Source organism: Neovison vison, chromosome 2, assembly GCF_020171115.1.
Source record: "Neovison vison isolate M4711 chromosome 2, ASM_NN_V1, whole genome shotgun sequence".
Lineage (NCBI taxonomy): Eukaryota > Metazoa > Chordata > Mammalia > Carnivora > Mustelidae > Neogale > Neogale vison.
This window is the reverse complement of record NC_058092.1, coordinates 183,311,454-183,333,219: the sequence shown is the minus strand read 5'-3', so window position 1 is coordinate 183,333,219 and position 21,766 is coordinate 183,311,454. Positions and strand designations below refer to the sequence as shown.

Sequence of the window (21,766 nt, the reverse complement as noted above, 5' to 3'; positions counted from 1 at the left end):
TGAGGCAAATCTACCCCACATTTGTTCGTGCCATTGTTAGGGCGTCTCCTGTAACCGGCAGCAAAACACATCTCCAGTCAGACTTCTTAGTCAAGGGCTTTTGACACTGGTTTCCTCCACATATTTTCTGCTGTGGGCGAAGTGTTTGTCCTGCCAAGGGCTGCAGGAAAGCTTCTGGATTCTTTACCAGCTGGACTTTTATTTCAGTGCCTTAAAATGCTGCGAAGCTAGGATGCCACAATGATGGGTATTCACAGAAAAGATGTCGGGGCTCCTGCTGCCTTACTCATCATTATCATGCCAAGTCTGGGATAAGCCATGAGAAGAATGAGAAGCAGAAACTTGACCTAGGGTTGCTAATTTTTAAAGGCTTGGGGAAACCCATCCTGGGAAGGCTACAATAGGCATTGTCCTCCGGATGAGGAAGGATTACCTTTTTGCACGTAGAAATCAGAGGGGAAGATAAGAACTGTCAGGGCGGTAGGGCTGGCCCTCCGTTGGCCATCTACAGTTACAGCCCTGAGAACGGGATGCCTTTCAACCTCTCCTGAAAGGAAGCCTTGTGAACTGGAGCCAATAAGTCAGTATCACCGTCCACGATGTTAGATTAACTCGGCATTTAAAGAGTCGAATCATGAATAAACACCACATCTATTTCAGGAGGAGGTAATCCTTGCCATTTGTTGAAAAAGTTGCCTTTGGTCCCGAAAGAGCCTGGATCCACTTCCCCACCCCCACCCCACCCCGCCAGTTCGCCTCTGCAGCTGGGTCTGGGCGGTGGTGCATGGAGCCCAGGAGAGGCCCCCCTCTCCAACCGCACACACGTACGCCTTTACCGAAGGTCGCTCAAACTGCCACCTTATCTGCACAGTTCCTGTTGATGGAGGGGGGGGTCGGATGGCCCAGAATAATGACCAGGATCTGCCCCAGAATCCAGGGAGGGTTATCCATGCCCACAGGTGCTGGGGGCTGCTCAGGGCTCGGCCACCCTCACGCCCACCTGGGAGCCGCACCTGCCCCAATCTGGAAATCATCACAGAGTTTCTGCATCAATGGTCTCTTTCGCTTCTCCCAGATTATCTGCTAGGCTCCAGCTGCTTTCAAGTGGATTACGGGTTATTTTGGCCTCCTGAAATATTAACTTTTAAAAGATAAAAGTATATCCAGGGATACAGTTCATATCAATGTAGTTTTACTGAAAAGTCCTTCTAAGCTGTGGGAGACTTGAAAGACCTAAACTTTTCGATTTTAAGATTGTGAATTCCTTTTCTTCTGCTCAGTAGGCTTCATGTCACATCTGGGCAGATGTGACTGAACCTCAGCAGGCCTTTAGCAAATTTTCACAAGGTCACTGCCTTAGACATGAAATGAAAGTTCACCACCCTGAGAAATCTTGAAAGAGGCTGTAGGTCTTGCTTCCTATCAGTGACTCTGATTTTTACAGGTGGGGTCATAAGACCTCTGATTAGAGCTGCCGAACGCTACCTCACACCAAGCCATCCATTACTGCACCTCTGACCCGAAGCAGCCACGCATTTTCTCATGTTACGTGCTGGTGGAAATCATGCTGTATGTCTAGGCAGAAACCGCTAGGGTCCATCTGTAACAGTTAGCTGCATTCACCCTTTGCCTTCTACATAGACATGGCTTCCCTACCCCATTCAAAGCTTCAGCCCAGAAAAGGGGCTCCAATGTATATTTATTTTAATAAAACCCAAGATGGGGCTTGAACTCACAACCCTGAGATGAAGACCTGAACTGAGATCAAGAGTCAGATGCTTGGGGTGCCTGGGTGGCTTGGTGGGTTGATGCCTCTGCCTTTGGCTCGGGTCATGATCCCAGGGTCCTGGGATCCAGCCCGAGCCCCACATCAGGCTCTTTGCTCAGCAAGGAGCCTGCTTCCTCCTCTCTCTCTGCCCGCCTCTCTGCCTACTTGTGATCTCTGTCTGTCAAATAAATAAATAAAATCTAAAAAAAAAAAAAAAAGTAACATTAAAAAAAAAAAGTCAGACGCTTAACGGACTGAGCCACTCTGGTGCTCCCAACAGATATTTTAAATATACTACTTTCTAGATTATTGCTTCTCTAGTCCCCTCTTTTTCCTGTTTAGGAGTCTTTCTTTTTCTTTTCTTTTCTTTTCTTTTTTTTAATATTTTATTTAACACAGAGAGAGAGAGTGTATATGAGCACACAAGAAGGGGGATCAGCAGAGAAGTAGGCTCTTCATAGCAGGGAGCCCAATGGGGGGCTTGAGCCTAAGACCCTGGGACCACAACCTGAGCTGAAGGCAGACCCTTAACCCACTGAGCCACCCAGGCACCCCTTCCTGTCTAGGAGTCTTAAGACTGACATTCTTGGGCGCCTGGGTGGCTCAATGGGTTAAGCATCTGCCTTCAGCTCAATTCATGGTCCCAGGGTCCTGGGATTGAGTCCCTCATCTGGCTCCCCGGTCAGCAGCGAGTCTGCTTCTCCGTCTGCCCTTCACCCTGCTCTCTCTTGGTTGCTTTCTCAAATAAATAAAATCCAACCAAAAAAAAAAAGAAAAAACTTTTTACTTAGGAAATACCCCTCTCCTAAGTACTGTGCAGTGTTCTGCCACCAACATGCTGCTCACTTCACCAACCCTATACGCAGTCCGCCTTTCCAATGCCACCTCAACCCAAGGCCCAGTGCCTAAACACAGGTGTAGGAGAGCAAGGACACTTCTCGTGGAAGTGCCCGGAGCAACACACACGTCTGGGTCACAAGAGTCCTGCAGCTGTCCTGCTTCTAACCACGACACAATGGAGCAAACCGTTAACAAGAGAAGCAGAAACTTTTAAGAGTTGGAACTTTCTAGGTAAATGTTCCTGAAATCTTGGGATCCTCAGCTAAGTTAATTTACAACTCTATAGTGTGCGAACTCCACAGAGATTTAATGAACCCTGAAGGTGTGTTTATATTTCAAGGGCACATGAGGCCCATGACCTTGGAAACAGCTCTAGGTCATAAAAACTGGAGCCACCAGGGTCGCTCTGGCTCCTGCAGAGATGTATTTATATTCCAGAAGATCAGAGGGAGAACCCAAGATCTTTTCTGTCCGGTCTCCAAGCAACAAAGGTGTTTCTCCCCCCCGTGGGAGAGGACAAAGAAGCAGTTGCCTCTTTCTCCTGAATATAAGCAAGGAAAATCCCTTTTTCTCCACCCCTTACCTCTGGAGAGTCTAACCACCTATACTGGAGATTTTTCCATCTGGCTTTCATCACGTTGCTCCAGGGGTAAGCACCTGGGCTATGATGGGGGAGATCCTGGTGCCAAATAATTATTTGCTTAAGAATATTTTTTTATTTTTGTGTGAATAATAACTAATCTGTCTCTCATGTGCATTCAGAATAAAATTAATAGAGGTGCTTACAAAAGCCCAACAGTTATGGCAACAAAGATGATGGCATCCTATGTGTCACGTGGCTTACTGCAAGAGACAGACTGAGCCCCGAGGCTGATTAGCAGGATTTGAAGAATATCCATAGGAATCAGCAGCTGGGCTGAAAAGACTGAGAAATGTGTGAGTCCGGGATTAGGAGATAAACTTGGAGCATCCAGATAAGGATTTTGCTCTTTGATCCAGAGGGACCCAAAAATCCTTACAGGGGGGCTTCAAGTGGGACGGGAGAAGCCTGTGTTGCTCTCCTACAGGAGAGGAGGAGACAGACTTAATCAGCTCCCGAGTCTGGGGGTTGAGTCAACACCGCAGGGGAAGGGGTCTGGATCACCACTCTGGAGACCCTTCCCAGCTCCCCTCTGCTTCCTAGTTCCTTGCGACCGCAGCTGACTCTTCTGTCTCAGAAGGCGCTGCACTAGTCCCTTTACGCAGGGGGAGACGGGGACACTGGCTCCGGGCACCATGTGGGGAGAGAGGACGCAGAGCACGGGGTAAATGGAGATGCTGCAGAATGTGGACTAGAGGCTCCCTGAGCAAGGACAGGGAGTCCTGGAGCATTCTCGCTCATGCCCAGCAGAGGAAGGAGAGGGCGGTTATGAAACCCCACTCTGCAGCCTACGTTTTGCCCCACTTCTGCATTCCCCACTGGGGAGGAGACAGCTTCTCCCTGCAGCTGTGATTTCATCCCGTAAAAGCTAATTTTAACTGCTTAGGAGTTTGTGCAAAACTTTGCAGGGGGAGAAAAGGAGTTTAAAAACTGCTTCATATGAAAAACCAACAACAAACAACAACAACAAACTACTTCGTATGGCTTTCTGTGTTATGGCTTCTGAACCAACAGCAGAAATTGACTTGGGTGTTCTGTGCTCCTCTCCCCCACTCCCTCCCTCAGGGAGGGCTGCATAGAGAAGGCTGTCCTTGTTTTTTGTCACTGTGAGTGGAATGGACATCTCTTAGTCCTGAGGTTCTCTGACATTCAGGAGAAAACCATTGGCTTCTTACCATCAATTTGGAGACCTGAAATCTTATAGATTCTAGCTGTAGGAGACTCTGTGCAGATGTGTTTGCTCCGGGAAAGGTAGTGAGGAATGAGATCTTGTAGAAATCAGATGCTCGCATTTGTGGAATGGGTCAACTCAGACTCTATGACTGACAGGTAAAATGCACTTTTATAAAAATTTTTGCAAGAAAGGCCCCGATAGCTGGGCAGAAGTTCTTCTTAGCATGAGAAAGAGGCAGCCCTCTCTTCTTGCTGCTCCAAGCAAGGAAAAGCCACGGTTTTGTTTTGTTTTGTTTCCAGGTTTTCAGCTCTGCTAAACTATAATAGGTGTGGTTGCCATGTGCGCTGAACTCTGGGAATGTTGAAAGACCCCCTTTTGGGTGGGTGTGGAATGTGCATGTGTGTGGAAAGCATGAATGCTGGTGGGCCTGTCTGGATTGTACACAGGTGCCACGGAAAGGGCTGTTGTCTGGTGGGGCCGCCGCTGATGGAGCCAGCCTCAATCCTGGAGGGATTCCCAGGAAAGCTGCAAGGCAGAGGAAGGTCAAAATCAGGAGAAGCCTGGCCCCTTCACCAGCTCTGGCACTTTGAATCAGAGGGGACTTTGGGCCCTCTCTCGGCGAGATCTCATTGCTGTTGGCTTTGCGTGTTCGGCCTTTCTGACCTTTCTGGCCATTTGTGCCTTTTCTGGTTCTGGCAGGGGTCACTCAGCAATGAGGTGCAGGTCTGACTCCCCTCTGATTACCCAGGGCAGCGGTCACCACAGAGGGCTGATCCTCTCCAGGCTTTGCACTGGCTCACGATCAGGACAGAAATAGCGGGAACAGGTTACATCTATTTCAAAAAAATCTTTTAATTCAGAATTCTGTCCTGACCAGTCTCCCAGACATGCTGTAGCTTTTGCTCTCCTCTAACAATAATCCCAGATCAGCTTGCCTAAAAAGGGTCTTAGGAGATGCAGATGTAATGATTAATTAAGTCTGTGTGAATTTTGTGAAAATGTTCTGTGAAAAGGCTTTTTGTCTCTCTTGCACCCAGCCCCTGTAGGTGAAATGTCTGAGAGAGAGCAGAGGATGATGGAAAAAACTCCGTGAAGTTACAGTCATGAGACACACTGACTTAGGGACAATGAAAGGAGAGCCAAAATCAAGGCCCCAGAGAAGGGAGAACTTCAGACCCAGGAGATGAAGGCAGGCGATTCATGATGTTTGTTTTTTAGAATCCTGGAGCTGTCCTCCCAGAACACTCCTCACTGCTCTCCCGACCTGCTGCCCACCGCTGGGCCCCTCTCCGTAACTGCCAGCCTTTCTGCTGTCAGCACCCCAAATTCAAAGATTTTATTTATTTATTTGACAGAGAGAGATCACAAGTAGGCAGAGAGGCAGGCAGAGAGAGAGAGAGAGGAGGAAGCAGGCTCCCTGCTGAGCAGAGAGCCCGATGCGGGACTCGATCCCAGGACCCTGAGATCATGACCTGAGCCGAAGGCAGCGGCTTAACCCACTGAGCCACCCAGGCGCCCCAGCACCCCAAATTCAAACCGAGCACTGCCTGTGCTCCTGAAGCCTGACAGCTCACCAGACAGGAAGGGATGAGCCCAGCTCCTGCTTGAAACTGACTGCCTGAAGTCAGTCCCCTCTGCAAATAAGAACTGAATGGAGTAATTTGGGCCAAAGTGGGGGAAACCCCAAAACTTCTCAACTGGTGGAAGACCTCCTTAAAGATCTTATGCACTTAGGCCACCTGACTGATATATAATCCCACTTGGGGGCCTTACAAACTGTAAACTCTCTGTTCCCAGGGATGCCATGTGTACCCTCTGGGGCTGTATGAAAGGCAGGCATTAATTTATCTCTGGGGAAAACACTGACCTACACCTAGAGGGGCTTATCAGAAATATTCCAAATGTCAGGACGCCTGGGTGGCTCTGCCGTTCAGCCTCTGCTTTCGGCTCAGGTCATGATCCCAGGGTCCGGGGATCCAGCCCCACATCAGGCTCCCTTCTCGTGGGAAGCCTGCTTCTCCCTCTCCCACTCCCCTGGCTTGTGTTCCTTCTCTCTCTCTGTCAAATAAAATCTTTAAAAGAAGAAGGAAGAGGAGGAGGAGGAGGATTTTTAAAATTTTATTTATTTGACAGAGACACAGCAAGAGAGGGAACACAAGCATGGAGAGTGGGAGAGGGAGAAGCAGGCTTCCTGCCAAGCAGGGAGCTGATGCAGGGCTAGAAACCAGAACCCCGGATCATGACCTAAGCTGAAGGCAGACACTTAATGACTGAGCCACCCGACGCTCCTATTCCTTACTTTTTTTTTTTAAGATTTTATTTATTTATTTGACAGACAGAGATCACAAGTAGGCAGAGAGGCAGGCAGAGAGAGAGAGGGAAGCAGGTTCCCCGCTGAGCAGAGAGCCTGATGCAGGGCTCTATCCCAGGACCCTGAGATCATGACCTGAGCTGAAGGCAGAGGCTTAACCCACTGAGCCACCCATGCACCCCTATTCCTCACTTTGTAGTTGAAGTGATTCATGGCCTTGCCTCAGCCTGAAAGACATTCAGGTCAGCTTCAACTCAGTCGGGCCAGTTATTTGGATGGCATAATTTGTTCCAGATTTTCCTGCAGGCCAAGGCAAAGTCTACACAGAGTATTAGTCTATCTAGCTGAAACTGGGCATAAGCCTCAGGCCAGGCAGGCAAGGTTAATTCAGAAACATGGGGAAGCCACCAGCCATTCTAAGGTAGACCTTGAAGGTTAATAAGGTTTGTTCAGTTGACAAAAGCCAGGAGCCTTGGAGGCTGAGGCTAAGACCACTGCCGTGGGATGACCTCGTCCTGCCCTTGGAGTTCTGCGGGCAAGAGCTGGGTAAGTGTGGTTTACAACAAACCCAATGGACTTGACCTTATCTCCTGCTGGTCAGACTAAAATAAACTGACCAGAGAAGTGGCATATTATGGAAATATTTAGCTGTAGCCCCTATGGAGAAACATAAGGAGGTGCAATCCCTGGGTAGAGAGAAAAGTTTGTGTTTCTGTGCAGCTGGGGTTTTCTGAATAAATTTGCTAAAAACTTTGGATCCTGAGCTAAGAGCCAAGCCTTGGAAAGTTAATTTTCAACTGCAGAGGTTGAGAGCTCCAGAGAGATTCACCTAATTCTGGAGGTTGATATTATATGTGTTTATACTTCAAGGGAAATGAGACTCATAACCTTGAAGACCTCTTTAGGTCAAAAAGCTGGAGCTTATCTGACTTCAGAGAGATGTGTTTACATTGCAAAGGGTTAGAGAACCCAGAATGCTTTCCTACCCTGCCTCCAAGTAGCAAAGGTTTTTCTCCTTTTGGGAGGGAAAGGAGAGGCAAATGCCCTTCTCCTCTGGAAAAAGAGAGAAAATTGATTCTATGGAATGTCCAGCCACGTGTGTGGGAGGTTTTCCAAACTGCCCTTCACAGTGTTGCCCTGGGACTGGTGTAGTTTGTGATAGCTAATCCACTCCAGGATGTCAGTGTGAGAAACTCTTTGGACCACTCCTGGCAAAACAAAGCTGGTGGAAACCATGAAACAAAATAACAAAGTTCCTGGAAATTCTAAGGGCATATGTCAAATGAAGAAACATTTATTGAATAAAATCTAGTTAAACTTGATAAGAACCAAGAGTCTGTGGCTAATGAGCCACCACCCTCTCCCCACCCCATCTTTCTCCCACCTCCAGTTCAGTTTGATGAAGGTCTCACTTCGGGCAAATATGGCCAAGAAGTCGGGGCTCCCCTTCCCTCAGCTCCCATTCAAAGTTTAGCATCTCTCACTGGGAGGGGCAGTCTGCCCACATTTTCCATCCCCTCCAATTCCAGGCTGAAGAAGCTAAACTGAAATTCCTGGGGATCATAGCTGAAGGGTTAGGGACTCCCTTTTGTCTACCCAATCCCTACTCACCCCGTCCTAGCTCTGGTCCAGGAGCAGCAAGCCAAGACCCCAGGGACCCCAACCACCTTCACCCCAGCTCACTCCTAGGGCATAGGTCCACCCTGGAGAGTTACCATGGTCTTCAGCTCCCAGAGCACAGGCTCAGTTTGGCCACAGGAAGAGGCAGTCCATAAGCACGGGAATTCCAAAGCATTCTGAGAAGGAAGGACTCTATCCGAAGAAGTCTGTAGGAAAGGTCAAGCCTCAGGGTACACCTAAAACACAATAGCTCCTCTTAAGAACAGTGGGCTAAACTGTAGACCAGCCAACCCACTAGAAAGTACCAGAAAAAGGTATCTAAAAAGAACTTTCCTGGGGTCAGGAAAAAAACAAAAGAGTGACCTCAAAAAACCATCCCTGCCAGAATTTAATTGGATCAGACTGCTGAGCAAGTTTGCTCTGGGGCACTGTTGAAAACAAAAGAACAATCAGTCCCATTAGAGCCTAATAAGAGTGGTGGGACATCAAATGAAGCGGACATCTTACCCTAGAGCTCAGGGAAAGACACAAAGCGTTTTCAAGAGCTAAAGCCACTGGCAGCCCGGGTACCATGTGCACGACCAGGAGCCACACCAGAGTTTCCTGGCTGGTGGGGAAACGGATGTTGCTAACATAGCCTAGTCAAGCCTCAAGATGAAATACAAGTCCCAGAAAGGGCAAAGAGGAATCTGTATCTAGAGCTGCTATAATAGATTACCTGAAAGGTCCAGTTTTCAACATAAGACCTGCAAAGAACCAGGAACCTGGGACCCACATGCTGGAGGAAAATCAGGCAACAGAAACTGCCAATGAAAGGGACCAGATGCCAAATTTAGACATCAGAGTAGCCATGATATGTCCTAGGAACTGCTTAACAAAGTAGACATCTCACCAAAGAGAGACTATTGATGAAAAGAAACTATAAAAACTAAATGAAGGGCGCCTGGGTGGCTCAGTCGGTTAACCAGCTGCCTTCAGCTCAGGTCATGATCCTGGGGTCATGGAATCGAGTCCCATATGGGGCTCCCTGCTCCGTGGGGAGCCTGCTTCTCCCTCTGCCTCTTCTGCCTGCTGTTCCCAGTGCTTGTGCTCTCTCTCTCTTTTTCTGACAAAAAAACAAAATCTAAAAAAAAAAAAAAGAATTAAAAAATAGTAACTAAATGAAAATTCTGGAGTTGGAAAGTACAATGACCAAATGTCAGAATTCATTTGAGGGACTCAACAGTAGACTAGAACAGTAGACTTGATCTGGCAGGGAACCTGAAAATAGATCAACAGAGATTATAAAGCCGAAGAACAGAAAACAGGATGAAGAAAAATGAAAAGAGCCTCAGAGAAATGCAAGACTCCTTTAAGAGCACCAATCCATGTGTAAGGAGGGAGGTGGAAGAAAGAGAAAGGAGCAGAAAAAATATTCGAAGAAATAATAGTTAAAACTTCCCAGATAGGCTGAAAACCAATCTATATATCCCAGAAGCTCAAAAGTTTCAAGTAGGGTAGCGCTACACACTGACACATTGGAATGAAGACATGGAAAGACAAAGACAAGAAGAAAATCCTGAAAGGTGCAAGAGAAAAACAACTGCTCACATACAATGGAACCCCAAGTAGATTAACAGCTGACTTCTCACCAGAAACAAGAGAGGCCAGAAAACAGTGTATAATCTATATTTTCACGGTACAACATAATTAAAGTGATGAAATAGGAAGGCTTGGGTGTCTCAGTGGGTTAAGCCTCTGCCTTTGGCTCAGGTCATGATCCCAGGGTCCTAGGATCAAGTCCCATATCAGGTTCCCTCCTTCTCCTCCTGCTTGTTGCTCCTCCTGTTCCCCCTGACAAAATCTTAAAAAAAAAAAAAAAAGAAGAAGAAGAAGAATTGATGAGACAATAAACTGTCCCTGATTCAGAACAACTCAGGTGTGTACTCCAGATAAAATTAATAAAGATGAATATTAAACACCAAACAATACTTTAAAAGATTTTAAAATTTAATGACTTTTTGGGATGCCAGGGTGGCTCAGTTAAGCATCTAACCTTGGCTCAGGTCATGATCCCAGGGTCCTGGGACCAAGTCTCCAGTCAGTCTCCTTGCTCAGTGGGGAGTCAGCTTCTCCCTCTGCTCATGTGCTCCCTCTCACTCACTCACTCTCTCAAATAAATCTTAAAAAAAAAAAAAAAAAAAAAAAACTTGGGGCGCCTGGGTGGCTCAGTGGGTTAAACCTCTGCCTTTGGCTCTGGTCATGATCCCAGGGTCCTAAATCGAGCCCTGCATCAGGTTCCTTGCTCAGCAGAGAGCCTGCTTCTTTCTCTCCCTCTGCCTGCCGCTCTACTTATTTGTGCTATCTCTGTCAAATAAATAAATAAAATATTTTTTAATAAATAAAATCTTTAAAAAATAATAAAGACTTTTTACTGACACAACTGTACAAGAATTGTATTAGAAAGTGAGTTAAGAGGAGCCTGGGTGGCTCAGTGGTGGGTTAAAGCCTCTGCCTTCGGCTCAGGTCATGATCCCAGGGTCCTGGGATTGAGCCCCACATCAGGCTCTCTGCTCAGCAGGGAGCCTGCTCCCCCCTCTCTCTGCCTGCCTCCTTTGCCTACTTGTGATCTCTGTCTGTCGAATAAATAAATAAAATCTTAAAAAAAAAAAAAAAGTGAGTTAAGAGGAGCCTGGGTGGCTCAGTCAGTTAAGCAACTGCCTTTGCCTTAGGTCATAATCTCAGGATTGAGGGATCCAGCCCGGCATCAGCAGGGAGCCTGCTTCTCCCTTTCCCTCTGCTGCTCCCCCTGCTTGTACTTTCTCCCTCTCTCCCTCGCTGTCAAATAAATAAAATCTTGAAAAAAAAAATTTAGTTTAAAACCCCTTATACATTTTGCTCATGGAAAACGCCCTAGAATATCGGGGCTCCCTCTTCCTCCCATTCTTCTTGCAAGGATGGAGTTGTGTTTGACTTTGTGTGTCTCCCCTTATCCTATCATGGAATGATATTTGGTCTCCAGCCCCAGTTCCTGGCTCAGTTTCTGGTTCCTAAAACCTCTGGAATTTCCTGAATGATAAGGGTGACTGCCAGGCCCCTTTAGATAGCCTCAGGATGGGGCTGGTTGCCAGAACAAGCTTCAATTAGAAGCCTGGAACTTTCAGCCCCACTTCCTCATCTCTAGGGATGGGTGAGGGACTGGAGAGTCCATTCATCACCAATGGCAAATAATTTATTTTTTAATTTTTTAAAAATTTTATTTATGAGAGAGAGCACGCCAGTGCACGAGCAGGAGGGAGGAGCAGAGAGAGGGGGAGAGGCAGGGTCCCTGCTGATCAGGAAACTGGATGCAGGGCTTGATTCCAGGATCCCCAGATCACAACCTGAGCTGAAGAGAAACACTTAACTAACAGAGCCACCCAGGTGCCACATCCACTGGCAAGTAATTTAATAAATCATGGGCCACCTGGCCGGCTCAGTCGGTGGAGCGTGTGACTATTGATCTCAGGTTATAAGTTCAAGCCCCATGTTGGGTATAGATTACTTAGCCTTTCAAAACATAATAAATCATGTCCATATAATGAACCTTCCATGAAAATGAAGTTGGGAGAGCTTTCCAGTTAGTGACTAGACCAAGGCATTGGAGAGGGCAAAGAAGCTCTGAATCTCCCCCCACACACACACCTTGCCCTACGCATTCCTTGCATTTGGTTGTTCCTGTGTGTATCCTTTGTCATAAACCGGTAACAGTAATTAAAGCACTTGAGTTCTGTGAGTTATTCTAACAAATTAATGAGATGGTTGTGGGAACTCCCAATTTTGTAGCCAAGTTAGAAATGTTGGTAACTTGGGGACCCAATACTTTCAACTATCATCTGAAGTGGGGCCCATCTTATGGGATGTTAGTTAGTTAAAATTAACTCCAGGTAGTTGGTGTGAGAATTAAATTGTGGGACACCCAGTTAGCATCTGCAGAGAATTAGTCGGTGTCCAGAGGAACCACGCCTCTCCCTCTCTCCTTGGTCAGGAAGGTCCCTATTGCCCCAGCCGTCCCTCAGCCCCCGCACTCCCAAGGGGCTGGCAAAACTACACAAAAATCTAAATATAAACAAATGAGGGACGCCTGGGTGGCGCAGTTGGTTGGACGACTGCCTTCGGCTCAGGGCGTGATCCTGGAGTCCAGGGATCGAGTCCCGCATCGGGCTCCCAGCTCCATGGGGAGTCTGCTTCGCTCTCTGACCTTCTCCTCGCTAATGCTCTCTCTCACTGTCTCTCTCTCTCAAATAAATAAATAAAATCTTTAAAAAATAAATAAATAAATAAATATAAACAAATGAGATGTTATGGGATCTCAGCTACTGACAAATCGTCAACTTGAAAATGAGCGTGTGACATAGTACTCAACCCCAAGGAAGCTTCTGCAACACCAAACCCACCAGGGGGCTCCTTAGGGTTTAGGGAAGTTGGAAAGTAAGTGTCTCAGAAACCCTAGGCCGTTGTTTCCTGAACATCAATCATTTGGGTCACCTTTGGGATTTGAGACCTATCTACATATATAACGTTTATCTTAAAATCGTCTGCATTAAAATCATTACTAAGGAAACTTTATGTCCCTCCTTTAAGAGGAAAATCAGTACCATTTGCTACAACTGAAGGGATATTTTAGATCATTAAGAAAATGCCGAGGGCCCCCGGGTGGCTCAGTCGGTTAAGCATCCAGCTGACTCCTGATTTTGGCCCAAGTCATATCTCACACCAGGTCCCCCTCCTTGCTGAACTTGGAGTCCACTGTCTCCTTCCTCTCTATCTGCCTTCCTCCCCACAGCTCATGTGCATGCGTGCAAACTCTTTCTCCCTCAAATAAATCTTCTTTAAAAAATGCTTAATTTTTAATTAAAAAAAATGCCCCATTTGTGTACCACCAACAACCCCATACATGCCACACTGTTCGCTAATCTACTGTGTGGGTTGATGAAAGGATGAGAATGGAGATAGAAGGCACTGTCTTTGTGAAGTGCCCGGAGTTTGAGAACCAGGCTTCATTCTGAGAAGACTGTCTTCAACTTTCTTCTAAAGTCACATCATGGGGCACCTGGGTGGCTCAGTGGGTTAAAGCCTCTGCCTTCAGCTCAGGTCATGGTCCTAGGGTCCTGGGATTGAGCCCCGAATGGGGATTCCTGCTCAGCGGGGAGCCTGCTTCCTCTTCTCTCTCTCTCTCTGCCTGCCTCTCTGCCTACTTGTGATCTGTCTGTCAAATAAATAAATAAATAATAAAAAATAAAGTCACATCAAGTAAACACTAACCTCTACAGTGTTTTGATTCAATTAAAACAGAACACTACATTTAAAAAATTTTTAAAAAGTTTTTTTTACCACGGCTTTCAAATAGCAAATATAACATATAATGATGGGAGACTACAGGGCTAGACAATTAAGCTCAGTTTAAAAACAAGAAACACAGGGCGCCTGGGTGGCTCAGTGCTAAGTTAAGCCCCTGCCTTGGGCTCAGGTCATGATCTCAGGGTCCTGGGATCAAGCCCCAATAGGGCTCTCTGCTAGGCAGGGAGCCTGCCTCCCCCTCTCTCTCTGCCTGCTTCTCTGCCTACTTGTGATCTCTCTGTCAAATAAATAAGTAAAGTCTTTAAATAAATAAATAAATAAAAACAAAAAAGACAGACCTGGGCTTTCTGAAAAGTGCCATCACCAAATGCTATTGCTCTCCAGAGCCAGGCCAGTTATGTGACCCAGGATTACCACTTAAAGACCCACATGGAAGTGGTAGAAATCCACACAATTTTCAATTTTTCAAAATATAATTTTTATTCATTCTAGTTAATAGCATGGATTGTTCCTTATTTTCAGAAATAGTGATTTGTATTAAACAAAAGGAAGAGTTCAGGAATTACTGGCCTCTAAGAAATCATGCAGTAACTCAGTGGGATGATAATGGCACTACTTCATACGAAACAGGACCGCTCCACAGCCTGACGCTGACGTCCAGAGACAGCCAGCGATGGCCAGTGAGGGGACAAATTAGGACTGGAATCCAGGTCTCATGGGCCCAGAGAGCAAGCCTGCCTGGTTGAATCTGAAAAAGCAAACCTTGGGGCACACTAGCACAGTCCTGAGAAAGAAGAAAGTTGTTTCTGGGTCCGTTTTAACCCAAAACCCACGTGATCTTTTGGCATGTGGAACCAAGACAGCCAAAGTACAGGCTCCAGAGTGACAGAATGAGGCCTCCAGGACACTGGTGGCGGCCTTGGGTGCAGTGCCGGCCAGCGCCTGTAAGATCCGCGACCACAGTGAACCGCTAACACTTACTGAGAACTCAGCTAGCTCTAGACGCTTTTCTAAGTGCTTTACCTGCATCGTTTCACGACTCCTCCAACTCCACGTAGTCATAATACCTAAGTTCTCCTGAAGGGGAAACAAACTTAAATAAATTGCTCCCTGTCTCCGTAGCCTTGATAGGATGGGAAGCCTGGCCCTCTAGCTCCAGAGCTGGGTTCTTCACCACTGACATTTAGTGAGCACTATGTTCTGAAATCCCTCTTCCTCATTCTTTAAATGTTGGTCCTGACCAGTGGCATCAGAGGCCCCCAGAACAGCCCAAGCAAAGGCTGGGAGAAAGGTTGCCTAAGGGCCATTCAGGCTTTGGTGGAAGGCAGCAGTGAAGCTTGGCTTGGGTCTGGTGTGGCTGAGGTCTGGCCAGAATGAGCACCTTCCAGTTTGGGTCCTTCAGCAGGAACTACGCACAGACTCCCAGCCTCTGTCTCTGAGGGAGACACAAGAACAAAATGACAGATGCCTTTCTCCGTGCATGCAAGGTCGCTTGGCCTATGTCCACAGGGCAAGGAGCCCCAGCCCTGCTCACTGTGCCTGGCGCCCCGCTCAGAGCTGGCTGAGCCCAGTTCTTGATCAACAGTTAAAGGAAAGGCCTTGATCAATTCCAGGTGGGGTGCAGACAGGAAAAAAGAAGACTTGAAAACACTTCTACCCTCCAGTCCCCAAACCCACTCCCAAGCTGACAGATAAACTCCCCAATAACAGGGAACCACCACAATGAACAGGATTCTGCTCGTGCTCTTACAACTGAAGCCAGTGTCAATCTTTTGTGGCCTTTCAAAATCCTTTTCCCCTCAGTTGGATTTTCTAATTCTTCCTAAGGGATTTGTTCCTTTTTGATCCTCAGGGCCCCTCTTGAGAATTTTAACAGGTCTTCCCAGATTTCTGTTCCCTCTGTTCCTTCCTGCACCTGCACTGTTTACTCCTTGGTGTCTGGGAAGCATTTGGTTTCAGAGGTTTCCAAAGACTCCAGAGGTCAAAGGTCAAAATTTACATTTGTGACACACAGAAGAATAGAAGATTTAAGAGAGAGAGAGATACACATCAGAAGACTCAATGTTGTTAAGATTTAATCCTCTTCAAATTAATCTACAGACTTAACATAATTCTAATAAAAGTTCTAGCAGGATTTTATTTTTTTGTAGAAATTGACAAACTGAGGGGTGCCTGGGTGGCTCAGTTGCTTAAGCCTCTGCCTTCAGCTCGGGTCATGATCCCAGGGTCCTGGGATCAAGCCCTGCATAAGGCTCTCTGTTTGGCGGGGAGTCTGCTTCCCCCTCTCCCTCTGCCTGTCTCTCTGATCTCTTTCTCTCGGTTAAATAAATAAATAAATAAAATCTTTAAAATAAATACATAAATAAAAATTTAAAAAGAAGAGATGAAAAGCAAAGGATCTATATTAGCCAAAACACAAAGAAACAAAGTTGGATTTCAAGATTTACTATAGAGCTACAGTCATCAAGACAGTGTAGTATTGATGAAAGGACAGGTATACACACCAAAGGAAGAGAACATGGTCCAGAAATATGTGGTCACCTGCTACTTGACAAAAAGATCATTGAAGAAAGGATGGTCTTTTCAACAAACAGTTCTTGAAAAAATTGGTCATACATATGCAAAAAAATGAATCTTGACCCATAACTCACACCATATATAAATACGTGAAATGTATCAGAAAACGAAATATAAACCAGAAGTATAAGATTTCTAAAAGAAAACATAGGACAAAAGTTTTATGATCTTGGGGCTCCTGGGTGGCTTAGTGGGCTAAAGCCCCTGCCCAGGTCATGATCCCAGGGTCCTGGGATCGAGCCCTGTGTTGGGCTCTCTGCTTAGCGGGGTGCTTGCTTCCTCCTCTCTCTCTGCCTGCTTCTCTGCCTACTTGTGATTTCTGTCTGTCAAATAAAATCTTTAAAAAAAAAAAAAAGTTTGGGGCACCTGGGTGGCTCAGGTCATGATCTCAGGGTCCTGGGCACCTGCCTTCGGCTCAGGTCATGATCTCAGGGTCCTGGGATTGAGCCCCACGTCAGGCTCTCTGCTCAGCAGGGAGCCTGCTTCCCCCCCACACTCTGCCTGCCTCTGCCTACTTGTGATCTCTCTCTCTCTGTCAAATACATAAATAAAATCTTAAAAAAAAAAGTTTTATGATCTTGGTAAGGCAAAGATTTCTTAGGACACAACAAATACACAAACAACAAAAAAAAAACAATCAACTGGATTTCATTAAAATTAAAAACTTAATTGCTCTTCATAAGATGCTGGTAAAAGTAATTAACAAAAAGACAAAACAAGGACTGGGAGAAAACACGTGCAAACACATATCTGATAAAGGATTTGTATCTAAAGTACACGAAGAACTCGTACAATCCAAAAAGAGAAAAAAAATTTTTTCAAAATGGGCCAAAGATTTTAACAGACAAATGGCAAATAAGAACATGAAAAGATGCTCAACTCACCAGGCATTAGAAAAATACAAATTAAAACCACAATGAAATACCATGATCCATCTATTGGAATAGTCAAAAATTATCAAGATAAATAAAAGACAATATCAAATGCTAGACTGAATACTCATGCATTGTTGGTGGGAATGTGAAATGGTACAGTCACCTTGGAAAACAGCCCTCTAACCCTGAAATAGATTTACCCAGAGAAATGAAAACACATATCCAAACCAAGACCTCCTAGTGAATGTTCACTGCAGCTTTACTCATAATCACTAAAGTCTGTAAGCAACCCAAGTGCCCATCAAGTGGGTAAAATGGTGAACAACCACATGGTGAACGCTACTCAGCAACAAAAGGAATGAATTACTGATACGCACACTGATGAATTTCAAAAGCGTTATCCAGAGTGAAAGAAACCTAACTCAAAAGGCCACATGTTTCATTTATGACATCCCAGAAAAGGCAAAATTATAGGGACAGAAATCAGATCAGCCGTTGTAGGGATCAGAGTGGAAAGATGGGGCTAGTTACAAAGGGTCACTAGGGAATTGAGGGGTGGGCGGTGACGGAAATATCCTGTATTTTCTTTTAAAGATTTTATATATTTATTTGACACAGAGAGAGAGAGAGAGATCACAAGTAGGTAGAGAGGCAGGCAGAGAGAGGGGGAAGCAGCCTCCCTGCTGAGCAGAGAGACCAATGCGGGCTCCATCCCAGGACCCTGAGACCATGACCTGAGCTGAAGGCAGGGGTCAGACCTGAGCTGAACCCACTGAGCCACCCAGGTGCCCCGGAAATAACCTGTATCTTAATGACGGTGGTGATTACATAACTGTTCACACTGGTCAAAAATCAAATTTGCACACCTAAAAGGAATACATTTTTCTGTATGTAAACCAAACCCTCACTAAACCCCACAAAAAGAAGCCAAATATTTCATTTTTAAAATATAATTTATAAACACTTGCAATGATGTAAGACTAATCAGCCATAGAAAAATTTGTGTTGCCAGAACCCTCCATCAAATAAATAAACTTACCACTGATGATTTTAGGCTTGGGGATAAAAGCTGTTCTGATTTACAGAGAATTTCAAAAGGGGCTCCCTGATCCTTAATCAACAGCTAAAGAAATGCTGCCAAGCCACAGAGGGGAGCCAGGCATCGGCAAGATCTTTTTGCCCGTTTTCCTCCCAACGGATACATTTTTTTAAAGTAAATTATCATGAAAAAAAGCTTAATATTGGGCAAGCAGGTTGCCCAATAAAAAGTCAGCTGATCTAAAGAGGTACCTACATTAAAAACTTAAAAGTATGACTTTCCCTAACTAGCACAATTTAGCTGAATCTCCAGGGGGCCTTTGAAAGCCCTCTGATCTATGAAACCTGTGAAGTGAAACTCTACTCCTTGAAACTTCCATTGTGTGTGTGCCTGACTGTGTGTGTGCCTGACTGTGTGTGTGTGTGTGTGTGTGTGTGTGTGTGTGTGTGTGTGTGTGTGTATATATATATATATATATATATATATATATATATAACATCTGATTAGGGCATTTCCACACCCAAAGCCACAACAACTCTGGGGCAGGACCAGCACAGTGACTGTCATTAATAAGGGGAGGACAGCAGAATGGGAGTGCCAGGAAAACTCAATCCCAGGTCCCATGAGTAATACCCTTCAAACAGCCCAGATTCTATCCAGTGCTCCCCAGTGCCCAGCCCCACACTCTGTACTCCAAGACTCCACAGGGGAGAGGCGCTTTGGCAGTTTTTCTTTTGTCTCTCTTCATCCCACTGTCACAGCTGCTCAGAGACAGTGGGCCTCTGGAGGGGCCTCTGGGCCCACCTGATGAGCCCTGAGTTGATATAACTCCTTCCCCAGAAAGATGCTCTATAAGAACCCAGAGTTTCCCCAGACTTCCTCAAACATCTCCCCCCCCAGAAGGAGATCCGCAAAAGGGGTTTCCTTAGTAGAATAAGCTCAGAGCACTTAGATTATTCTCCTGTCTTCTAGAGAAGAGTCAAACAGACTACAGTCTCCTGGAAGTGTTTGCAGTAATTAAACCAGTTTTTTTCTTATTTTTTAAAAAATATTTTATTTATTTATTTGAGAGAGACAGAGATAGCACGAGTGGGAAGGAGGGAGAGAAGCAGACTACCCACCTAGCAAGGAGCCCGATGTGGGGCTCCATTGCAGGACCCCGGGGACCATGACCTGAGCTGAAGGCAGGAGCCCCATGAAACCTGTTCAAATGTGGTTTCCAAACTCTGCTAGGAAACCCTCCTTCATGTAATAACCATTTACACACCACAGAGCTAGGGTTCACACACACAATGAGATCAAAGCTGTTACGTCCTTGCATTTGTACTTTTTACCTTTCTAGAAACCTTTCGTTTCCAAGAAAATAAGATACATGCAATATACTAACATTTATGTAAAAATGGAGGCGAGTATATCCCCCATGTATTGCTTGCAGATGTATACAGGACCTCTGGAAGGATTAGGGAACTGGTCACTGCAGCTGTTTCCAGAGAAAGGAGTAAATGGCTGGGGGCAGGGAAAAGAGACTTTTTCATCTGTGCCTTTGTACCATGTGCACATGTTACCCAAGCAACCCATTAAATTAAAATCAAATCAAATAACAGGCACTGAAAAAGCAATACCTTAAAAACATAGAAACATCTAGAAGCACGTGAGCACACATGCACACAGAATGCTCCAACCATAATACCAGAGAGGAGCAGCCACTGGGAATGTTTGGTGTTTGGACTTTTTCCCATTTGCCTTTTTCTGCTCTTGGTGTCATAGTCAAGAAATTATGGCCAAGACCCATGTCATGAAGATTTTCCTTTCCATTTTTTTTAGGAGTTTTACAGTCTCAGGTCTTACATTTAAGTCTTTAATCCATTTTGAGTTGATCTTTGTGTGTGGTGTGAGAAAAGAGTCCAATTTTGTTCTGCATGTGGCTGTCTGGTTCTCCCAACACCATCTGTAGATGAGACTGTACTTTCCCACTGTGTATTCTTGGCACCCTTATCAAAATCAGTTCACTGCATATGTGTGGGTTTATTTCTGGGCTTTCTTTTCTGTTCTGCTGGTGTATAAGGTCTATCTTTATGCCAGTACCGTAAGTGTTTTAATTATAATAGTTTTGTAACATATTAAAATCAGAAATTGTGATGCCTCCAGTGTTGTTTTTCTTGCTCAAGATTGTTTTGGCTATCTAGGGTCCTCTATGATCCCATATTATTTTTAGGATTATTTTTCTGTTTCTTTAAAAATGTCATTGAGGGGCACCTGGGTGGCTCAGTGGGTTAAGCCTCTGTCTTTGGCTTAGGTCATGATCTCAGAAATTCTGGGATCGAGCCCTACATTGGACTCTCTGCCTCTCCCCCTCTCTTTGCCTGCCTCTCTGCCTACTTGTAATCTTTCTCTGTCAAATAAATAAATAAAATCTTTGAAAAAATAAAAATGCCATTGAGATTTTGACAGGGATTAAAATGAATCTGTAGATCACATGGACATTTAAAAAACATCAAGTCCATGGGCACCTGGGTGGCTCAGTCAGCAGGGCATCGGCCTTTGGCTCAGATCATGATCTTTGGGGTCCTGGGATGGGGTACTTTGTCAGGGTCCCTGCTCAGTAGGAAGCCTGCATCTCCCTCTCCCTTAGCCCCTGCCCCGCTTAAAAACAAACAAACAAAAGAATAAAATCCTTGGGAATTCAACTGAGGAAGTGAAAGACTTGTACACTGGAAACTATAAAAATTGATGAAAGATAAGGAAGACATAAATAAGTAGAAAGGCATCTTGGTTCTTGTTCCCTGTACTTTTCAAAGTGTTTTCACAGAGAACACCTCATTTGAGCCTGATGCCAACTGTGTGAAGTAGAAAGGGCGCGTAGGACGCTTGCCAGCAGGAGGCAACCAAGGCCCCAGAAGGACTGGGTCAGAAGCTGGTATCTCTGGCTGCTCCGTGGCAGGGGATTAGATCCTGGGTGTCCAACACAGCCCTCAGCCTCTCTCGACAAACTTACCCGGATGGCAGGCCACCACTTCACAAGTGCCAACAGCATAAACTGCAGTAGGTCCACGGGTTAGGTAAACTTCCAAGGGACCACCAATGCAGGTGACCATCTCGATGGAAGGTAATGCACATGTAAGACTAGGACATGTCACACTAAACAGGATTATAAATGTAATGTGTGATGTACACATACACTCATGCCACTGATTACCACTCTTCAGTGGCCTCAGGCTCAAATCTACCTCCCTCTGTTCAGTAGTCAATGTCACAGCTCAGCCCCTTTCTAGGCCCTTCATGCCGTTACCCACCTCCAACTCCATGCTCTGGCTGTTCTTGGCTGCTTGTGGGTCCCCATGCGGGCCATGCCCTCGGATACAAGCCCTCTCCTTCTGCTTTATTAAAATGTGCTTATCATCAAGCTAATATCTTACTTGAGACATCACTTCCTCCAGGAAGTCTTCCCTGAGAGCACATGCACATGAGCACACATATAGGACTGTGGGTCAACTGTATTTCCATTGTTCCCTATGCCTCCGTATCACTTATTTGTCCATCTGACCCCTACACAACGAGCTCCTCGAGGCCAAGGCATGGGCTCTGTGTCCCTGTGTACTGACC

General features: G+C 45.7%; 1 protein-coding gene across 4 annotated transcripts in view; it reads right to left on the bottom strand.

Annotated features, from left to right (window-relative positions):
* STOX1 (storkhead box 1) overlaps positions 1 to 21,766 on the bottom strand; it is a 61,454-nt gene that overhangs the window by 24,037 nt on the left and 15,651 nt on the right. Inside the window, exon 1 of one of the 4 annotated variants that reach the window (XM_044239655.1) lies at positions 8,449 to 9,045. The exons of the other annotated variants lie outside the window; for them this stretch is intronic. The gene's annotated coding sequence lies outside the window, so the exon portion shown is untranslated. Of the gene's footprint in view, positions 1 to 8,448; positions 9,046 to 21,766 lie in introns of those variants that run through there. 4 annotated transcript variants of the gene reach the window in all.